Source organism: Podarcis muralis, chromosome 9 (genome assembly GCF_964188315.1).
Source record: "Podarcis muralis chromosome 9, rPodMur119.hap1.1, whole genome shotgun sequence".
Lineage (NCBI taxonomy): Eukaryota > Metazoa > Chordata > Lepidosauria > Squamata > Lacertidae > Podarcis > Podarcis muralis.
In genome coordinates this window covers 36,245,343-36,254,476 of record NC_135663.1, presented here as the reverse complement: position 1 = coordinate 36,254,476, position 9,134 = coordinate 36,245,343, and the positions used below count along the sequence as shown (strand labels likewise).

Below are 9,134 nucleotides of genomic sequence, written 5' to 3'. Positions count from 1 at the left end.
TTTTAAAATAGTGACCTGGATCAAGGGATGGTTCTGATCTTTGGTGCTGACCTTTTAAGCCCTAATTGCCCTCAGCCCAGTATACCTGAAGGAGCATCTCCACCCCCATCGTTCTGCCCCGGACACTGAGGTCCAGGACCAAGGGCCTTCTGGCGGTTCCCTCACTGCTAGAAGTGAGGTTACAGGGAACCAGACAGAGGGTGGTCTCAGTAGTGGCGACCACCGTGTGGAACGCCCTCCCATCAGTTGTCAAAGAAATAAAGAACTATCTGACTTTCAAAAGACATCTGAAGGCAGTCCTGTTTAGGGAAGTTTTTAATGTTTGATGTTTTATCACTTTATTATCATCATCATCATCAATATTTTGTTGGGAGCCACCCAGAGTGGCTGGGAAAACCTAGCCAGATGGGCGGAGTATAAATAATAAATGGTTGTTGATGATGTTGTTGTTAAGGCACAAGCAGATCAATCGTAAGTGACTTTTGATTACATTACTGTTCATTGCTTTTCGTTGCCTTCTGGATTTGACCTTCATCTCAGCAGGTCTTTTAATAGTCTAGAGCAGAGATGGGTAACCTATAACCTTACAGACATTGTGAGATTCCATCAGACCAACCCAGTATAGCCATTGGTCAGGGATTACGAGAATGGCGGTCCAGCAACATCTGGAAGGCCACAAGTTCCTCACCCCTTGTCTAGAGCATGCATCAGGAAATAATCTGAACAACCCAACTAGAACCTGGACAAAGCCATGTCTCCACTGCAGCACCAGAACTCATTTAGGATGTCTGCACTTTGAATTTAAAACAATCTTAAATCTGTTTCATTATCACCCATGGCAGACAAGGAAACATGGGAACTGTAGGGCTGTAATGATATATAGTATGGTGCAGTGGCTAAAGTGTTGGACTAGGACTGGAAGGTTCAAATCTCCACTGAGCACAACAGGAACTCACCAGATGGTTACAAATCATGGTTTAAGGTCACATGCCACAGAGTGTTTCAAGCTAAGGTTTAGTCACTGCTAGGGACCCCAGTTAGATTTTCCAGGTCAAATAAAGCAATGCTTGTCTGAGTTCAGATTTTATAAAAAAGACACTAAACACCATTTTGTGGAGCTGCTGACTAAGTAGTTTTGTTACAGATCCAATCACTTTTGAAAGAATGACTGCCTGGGTTTTATCAAAGAAGCAAGCTTCTGTTTGCAATTTATAGAAGCCCTTGAAAATACATGTTTTTAAAGGGTCAAGACAAGAAAACCTGTTCAAAGGGGGGGGGACAAGACTCCTTGTGCTCTGCTCCCCCTTCCTCCTATCCCGTGACCTGTATTGAGGGTTCTCCTGTTCCTCCAGAACAGATTTGGTGCAGAGCTGGAGGGAAGCCCCATTGCACCAGCAGGAGCTCTCGCGCTGGCTTCCACTAGTCTAGTGCATTGAGTTAGTTGAATCCAAGCCAATATTCAGTTTGCACTGTAATACAGGCCTACCTAACTCAAACATTTCAGAACAATGTGCATACCAAAACACAGATATCCTTTGAAATTGGCACTTCTCGAAATGTTGCGATGCACTTATCCAATCAAAGAACTGTGTACAAAAATGCATATTAGAGGGAAAGGTGCACTAAAACGGTGGCAAATCTTCATGAGCAGTTTAAAACTGCTGTGTAAAGCTGATGAACTGAACTTACGATTTGAAAAATGAAAAACTGAGAAAACAAGATGGATAGAAGCATCCATCCCAAGCTTTCATTAGGAGTGAGAATAGTTCCTCCTAACTTAATTTTATTTGCAAACATTCAAATTTATATTATATAATTAGACTTTTTCCAACTGTGGATGCTGCTGGATTTATGAATTTTAAATTTTGTTTTGCTTTATTTATTTGTTGACCCATCCTTCAGCAGTTTCCTAAGAAGCTTACAAAAAGTTAAAATTACAAAAGAAAACAAAGCAAAAGATAACTCAAGAACATTAAATATAAAAAGAGCATTATAAAAGCAGTCAACAGAATTAGAAACATTCAGCACCAAGGAGCATAAAACTGATGTACAGGATCCAATGAAAAATCAAAAATAGGAAAGAATTAATTTGCCTTAACATTATTTGAGAAGATTAATGATTTCTAATATTTTCTTGAATTAGTCTGCAGGCTACATGAATATGCACAAATAATTTGAAAATTCACAAACTCTAAATTACATTCAAATAATTTAACAATAAGAGCTGCATTATCAAATAGTCCCTTGTCTTTTAACTTCAGAAGCAGTGTTTGAAACTCAGGAACTTGAATTCTAATGCTGCTGCTACTGCTGTTTAAATGCTTGTAATTTCATGAATTTGTATTACACTTTATTTCAGAGCTCATTTTTGCTGTGCTTATAGTGCTATCCTGTGCACATCCACTCAGATGTAATCTCCATTGGATTCAATAGGAAAGGTTTTTCTAGGGTTGCCTTTATTATCAGCTTAGTTCACATGTAACATTTTCAGTCTGGAAACCCATGGTTTAAGTGTTGTGTCCTCAATGCATTACAAGGTTTTGTTAAACCACAGTTTCTTGTTAAGTATAAACCAGGAAACCACATTTTAAACTCTTCCCATGTGGGGTGAGGGGCGCTCGGGCAGGGCCTGGTTCCGCCCCCTGGATCTCGCCCCCGGTGGACCGCAAGTACCTCTTCAGCAGCAGCGCTCCTCCTCCCTGTCCTTTGAGGAGGCGGCCACCTCTTCCTCCTTCGGAGACCCGAGTTACCTGCCCCCCAAGGGGGTCCAAAAGGCCCAGAGGCAGGAAAAGGCCCCCGCTGCCCCCCTTCCTCCTCCGAGGACTCCGATTTCCTGCCCCCCACCAGGAAGGCCCGGCTGCGCAAAAAGCCCCCCAGCAGGAAGGGCACGGCCAAGAAAAAGGGGAAGGGGGCCAAGGAGAACAAGGCCCCGCAAGGGGAGCTCGAGGGCTGGCCTGCTGCCGCCAACCCCTTTTGTGCCCCCCACCCTACTGCACAGGAACGTCACTCAGTGCCGCCAGAAGCCTGTCCAGAGAGGGCTGAGTATACGGTTCCCGTTGCTGTTGAGCACCTCCGAGCTGCCGCGGCTGGCGAAAAGGGATTTGGAGGAAGAGGGAGGCGAGGAGGGCGTCCTGCGGGGCAGCAGCCCCGTCTCTTACGCCTGCTGCTTTCATCCCGGCGATCTGCAGGAAGTGTTGCAAGAGGACTGCTGTGGTGGCGGCGGCGATGGCCTCTCTGAGCTGAGCTCAATGAAGATGGATGGGGATGCCAGGGAGATGGGAGGCAGCTTGGAGCTCTTCACCCTGGAGGATGTGCCGAGTCTACAGCGGAAGTCTGTGCACGAGGATTCCCAGGCTGAACCTCTGCCCATGACGTTATTTCAGCCGCACTGCAGCAGCTCACCCCACACACTGCTCAAAAGCAGCTCTGCCTTGCAGTCTTGCAATTCCTGCAGTGAGACGGGAGCATCTTTGCAAAACAGGGAAGGGCTCACAATCTCGCCGGGGTGTTATGTGGTCAGCCCCAGTTGTCTTCAAAGCCCGGGTGCAGATCATGGCTAGAGCCTCCCAGTGTCACCAAAAGAGCCTCTTTCGGGTGTTTTCCAGCTACAAGCCAATTTGCATGATGACTATGAAGCAGAAATGAAAACCAGATTTGTAGACATATCTTAAATTGCAGGGACCCAGGACAATGCTCATTTTCAGTGCAGCAAATGGACTGAGCCATTGTCATGATATTATTTTTTGTAAAATTTGCATTGATTTAAAAATTTATAAGACACCTTTTGGATGGGAAGATGGGCTACAAGCCCTGAAATAAACAAAAACAATTTGCATAGCTGTGCCCTGCTTGTCTCATGCAGCAAGGCTTCCACAGTAGCTTCTTCTTGCAACATAACAGCTACCAACCAAGGTCAGATTCAGCTCTGTATATCCTTGGGAACTCTTCTCCATTGGCCTCTGCTCTGTCCTCTTAACTCTTTGTTTCTGTTTGCCCAGAGAGAGCTTTGTTTCTACCTATTTCTACAGAGGTATCATTGCCTGTCTCTTCTCTAGCTCATTTACAGATCAATACACACTGCGCGATGTGCTGTATAGCTCGGTAACCTTCAGAGACCAGCTAATGGCAATGGTGGAGAGCCGCTTCTCTTAGCCGTAAACTATAAGAAAGTCAAGATTTACTGTTTGTCCTAGTCAGGAGGGAATGGAATTTCAGAGCAGCCTCTTGAGCTATTTTACTGTGTAGAAATAAGGCTGCAGGATCCGGCAAAGGCTGCTACAGCAAGAGAAATACTTGTTTGCTGAGGTAAAGAGAAGAAGGGGGGAATTACTGCTACTGCTATTAAAAAATACTAATACATAGGAGATTCTAGCACAAAACTGGCACAGCCATGGCTCAAGAGTACCTAGAGACTTGCCTCACCTCTTGACTTCATCATGAGATATGCGGTATTTCCTACAGTGACTGTCCTCTCTTTACTTTCATAGAGTTCATGCCACAGGCACTTATCATAATTATAATTTTTGGCTCCCACCAACGATAGAATTCCCCCCCCCATCACCTTCTGATATATTATTTGCACCCTAGACTATGAGAAACAATTACTTTCCTCCAGAACTCTCATTTCCATTCCCCTTCTTGCCTACAACATAGTAGCTAATTTTACACCAAGGACCTAATTACTTCAGCTCTCCTGGCATTTTTCTTCTGCTCTTCAAGTCATAAAGCCCATGTTGCTGTGTCTGAAGTCCTCATTAGATGGAGCTTCAGAAAACTTGCCTTGTGAGCAGCCACTAAAAAAAATATTGTATCTGACAAAAGCAGCCCCAATTCTGTAATCTGGTATGATCATCCTTAAGGCTTAAACAGATCTATGCTATGATGATTAGTTTATCATGCGGGTAAGTGGCTCTCATACACATCTTATTTTTGCAAGGTTTTTGCTTGCAAATGGTGGGCTGGGGCAGTTCTATTGCACAGAATTTCTTCATGCAAGAAGCACAAATTCCTGGTGGTGGTGGCTGATGCTGGTGTGCAGGTGTTGCATTTGCCACAATAGGGCCTAAATCAGGACTGGAGAACCTGTGGCCCTCCATATGTTCTTGAGCCCAACTCCTATCAGCTACAGTCAGCATGGCTGATAGCTAGAGACGGTAAAACATGGTAGACCAGAACTGAGTCACTTTATGACTCCAAGAGCAAAGTAGAAATCAGGTGACCAGCAGCAGCAATGGAAAACAGAAGAGGTTTAACACAAGAACAGGGCTTTTCTGTGGTGGCTCCTTGTCTGTGGAATGCTCTCCCAGGGAGGCTGGCACCAGCAGAAAATGTTTGTAACCCGGCCTTTGGCTGATGGAACATTCTGTGGCCTTTTTAATGTGTTTGTGAGAGTGGTGCTATTGGCTTGTGTTTGTTTTTGTTTTATTATGTATTTTATGTTCTAATTTTGGATTTTTATGTTGTGAACCACCCTGTGATCCTTGGATGAAGGACAGTATACAGTTTGAATAAATAATGATGATGATGATGATGATGTTCTTAAAAACAAACAAACAAACAAAATCCACAAACAGATCCTCAAATATTATAAAATGGTTAGGAGCTTTCAGTGACCCTCCCTTCCAAACAGTGACAGACCTTGGCCTCTCAAATTTCAGTGGCGCCCCATGCGACGCCAAAATCTGGCGCGCTTCCTACCTTCTGTTGGACTTCATAGTTGCGCCACCTGCTACAGCAACCCAGAAAGCTCTGTGCCCAGTGCAACTGAATCAGTCATGGTCTCCTAGAACCAAAGGAATTGAAAACTTAATTAAGACTGCATCCCTCAAACATCTCTGAGTTAGCATAATGGAGCACATGCAACAAGCCTATAACCTGAAAATGGGGTTGCAACTTAAAATAGAAATCATTGTGGCATTTAGCTCTTTTTATATCATTATTCTGAGAGGTGAGCAGAAGACAATCCTCTCTCTATCTAAAGTATATATCATACATACAGAGAACATTTTACAATCTATTCTTAGGCTTTCTCGTATCTTACCAAGGCCCTTTCATAAGCATACGATTCCTCTCTCTACAGGTATATTCACTCCCTAAGGGATTGAAGGCGTGTGGAAGTCAAGAGTGATTCTTTGACAATGATGATGTGGGTCTTTGGGAAGCAGCCTGTCAAAACAGTTCTTCACCTTAGCAACTGTTGTCTTTACAGTGGAAGGCTGTTGAGCCTTGTAATGTCAAACTCCACTTTGTTCCCTCCAGTCTTACATTTTCAGTATCAGCAACTCTTTTGCTTAAGGGCTGATTTTCCATTAGTCTATTCCTACCCACAGTGGGGGTTTTTTTGTTATGATTTCCAGTATATAATGTTGTGCTTAATTAATTTCTCTCTCTCTCTCTCTCTCTCTCTCTCTCTCTCTCTCTCTCTCTCATTAGTATTTGTATTGGCTGTTAACTTTAATAGTTCCTTCAGAGCCAAGTACGTATCTTAAGGTCTGGCCTAAAAACCCAGAGCTAAACTGGGAACTTTTGCAAATGCTGAGAGCCTGCCACTCTAAAAACCCTCACACAGACTGTTTTCCTGGCTAAGTGATGGGTGGCTACTGATCTAAAGTGCCTGTTGGATCCAGATAAGGGGAGTCCAAAATGTCTTTGGTTTGTGGCTATCTCAGAGCAGTTACAGTCTTCAAAGCATAGCTGTATTTTAAAGATGACACTGGTGGAAATGCAAGGAATATAAAATGGTCGCTGGAATTCTTCCCCTTAAAGCAGGCAGCACAAATATCCTGCAAAAGGTTTTGGTGAGCCCAGCCATAATCATTCACCCAAGGCTTGCTCCTGCACGTCAAATACTTATGCATAGAATAGAAAAAGACTGACAGCTGTTTTGGATTCCTGGAATGATTAACCAGGGGGATCTGCTACAGCAACCAAAGTTTCACAACTTTTCTTCTGAATTGCATAAGAAAATATGGAAGAGCCAACCCTCTGCTTCTGTTTATTTTCTGGAAGCTGCAGAACATCCCTTATAATGAAAATACTGGTGTACTTTAGGGCAGGAGTCACCAACCTTTGAACACCAGTGGGTGCATCTGGAACCTGTGCTGGGGGTCTGCTGTTGGGGGTATGGCATAACACAAAATGGCTGCCACGTCTCTTTTATACGAGCAGAAAGAGAGACAGGGCCACAAAATGGTTCAAGTATGCCCCTGTTATACAATGGGAGAAAGCCACACTGGCTCAGGGAGAGAAACTATTTGCATCTCTCTCCACTGTTCAGAATGGGAGGAATGGAGGGAAAGTGCCAATGAAATGTGGGCTTGTTTAAGGAAAAATTGTTCAACATAGGACAAGCCAAGTCAGTGCAATCAGAAACTAAACAGGGAAAGCAAATAGTCAGCATGTTTACTGAAACCTTTCGCAGGTACTATAGTATGTATGTATTGGAAGGCACAGTGGTGCCCCAGGGCTCCATGGCAACCCCTACTATTGGTAAAATTTTATTCTCAGCTGTGGAAGAATTAGGTCTAAGGTTAAGAACACTGAATTTCATCAGCAAATATATGATACTATGTTAGAAAGATAATTTTATCCTGCAATCTGCTCTTGCTCCTATCTTTATTCCACTGAATCAAAATGCATGCTGAAATCTCTTGCATATACTGGTAGTTAGTAAGAAATGCTAATAAGCTAATAAGCACAGGCTCTCAGCAGACCACTTGCTCCCAAACAATGTGCGTCTGATTAAAGAATGTATACTTTATGTACCGCATAAATGACAAAAGGGCCTGCCATCTCTGTGGCTAGTTCCCTGCTGCTGAAACGTTTAAAGACTTGTGACTTAACCATTTTACTGTTCAGATTAGTTCTTTGTTTGCCTTTAAAAAAAATGTTACTTTGGGAAAGACTCCCACTTAAAATATAAATGTACACTTTTTTGGCCTTTTATAATTTCCTTGAGGCTGTTAGTTAACCACACTGGCCTTATCTGAGACTTGTTAATTTCCTCTCCCGTTTGTAGTATATGTTTTTATTTGAGCTACTATTAGTGTTTTTAAAATGCTCCCAAATTGCCTGAAGGGATTTTATGCCTCTTTCCAACTTGCCTTTAAGTAATCCCTTTATTTATTCCCTCATACTAAATCAAATGTGACCACATTGGACTTACAAGGTAATTTTCTACTTACATGTGTTGATATAAAAATGTTGTCCTCACTCTTCCTAAGTAAACAATTGCATCCCTAGCCAGTTCCTGGACATTGAATCCAGATTACATAGAAAACTGCCAGATTCTTGGTTAGACTATTTGCCCTTCTAGCTCAGGTGTGGGGAACCTTGCTGACCTTTAACTTCCACTACCATTGGCCATGCTTGCTGGGGCTGATGGGAGTTGTAGTTCAGCAAGATGTGGAGGGCCAAAGGTTCCACACAACTGCTGGCCATCAGCAGCAATCAAGGATCTCAAGCACAGGCCTTTCACATTACCTGTTAAGTGCTCCTTTTCATGGTTAATGCCAGCAAATGGACCCAGTTGTTTTCCTAAGGAAATCAGAGAACTACATAGTGGGGTGTGCCATTCACTTGCACATGTAACATTTACCACTGCCACACACCTGTGTCTTTTCTTTATGTGTGTGTGCTCAGAAAGAACATATGTAAACCCACACAGCATTAGGTGATGGGGGGGGAGTCTAGTGTATTAGGAACTGCACAGCACGAAGGGTGTGTGCTTATTATCCTCTTAGAGTGCAGTGAAGTTGTGGGGGGGGGGGGCACCTCTACAGATCAGCACAATTTCAATTTGTTTGTGTTTGGGTACACACCAGGGGGAAACTAGCCTGGGAAACTTTGTCTGGAATGTTAGGCAGACTTTTTAACTCCTTCCTTTATTTGACTTCACTTTTATTTTATTCAGCCACTGATTCAGAATTGCCCCCAAATTCCCATTAGATCCACACGAAAGCAGCACAATTTGCATAGAACTGTGCATTGGGAAACGCCTGCTGGACTGGAGCCTTCTGCATGCAAACCACCTGTTCTACCGCTGAGCAATAGGCCTTTGCCAAAGGTTCAGTCTCTGGGATTTTCCAGTTTGCAGGTGGGGTGAGAGAGCTATGTTAGGAAAGAATAGCATTTGC

At 43.4% G+C, this 9,134-nt stretch overlaps 1 protein-coding gene across 2 annotated transcripts in view; it reads right to left on the bottom strand.

Moving 5' to 3' along the window:
• Positions 1–1,959: 1,959 nt before the first annotated feature.
• Positions 1,960–9,134, bottom strand: part of IL15 (interleukin 15) — a 50,642-nt gene continuing 43,467 nt past the window's right edge. Inside the window, exons 8-9 of one of the 2 annotated variants that reach the window (XR_013394181.1) lie at positions 5,698–5,782; positions 1,960–3,628 (exon numbers count right to left, since the gene is read on the bottom strand). The gene's annotated coding sequence lies outside the window, so the exon portion shown is untranslated. The remainder of the gene's footprint in view (positions 3,629–5,697; positions 5,783–9,134) is intronic. The other variant, XR_013394182.1, reaches the window with a different exon arrangement.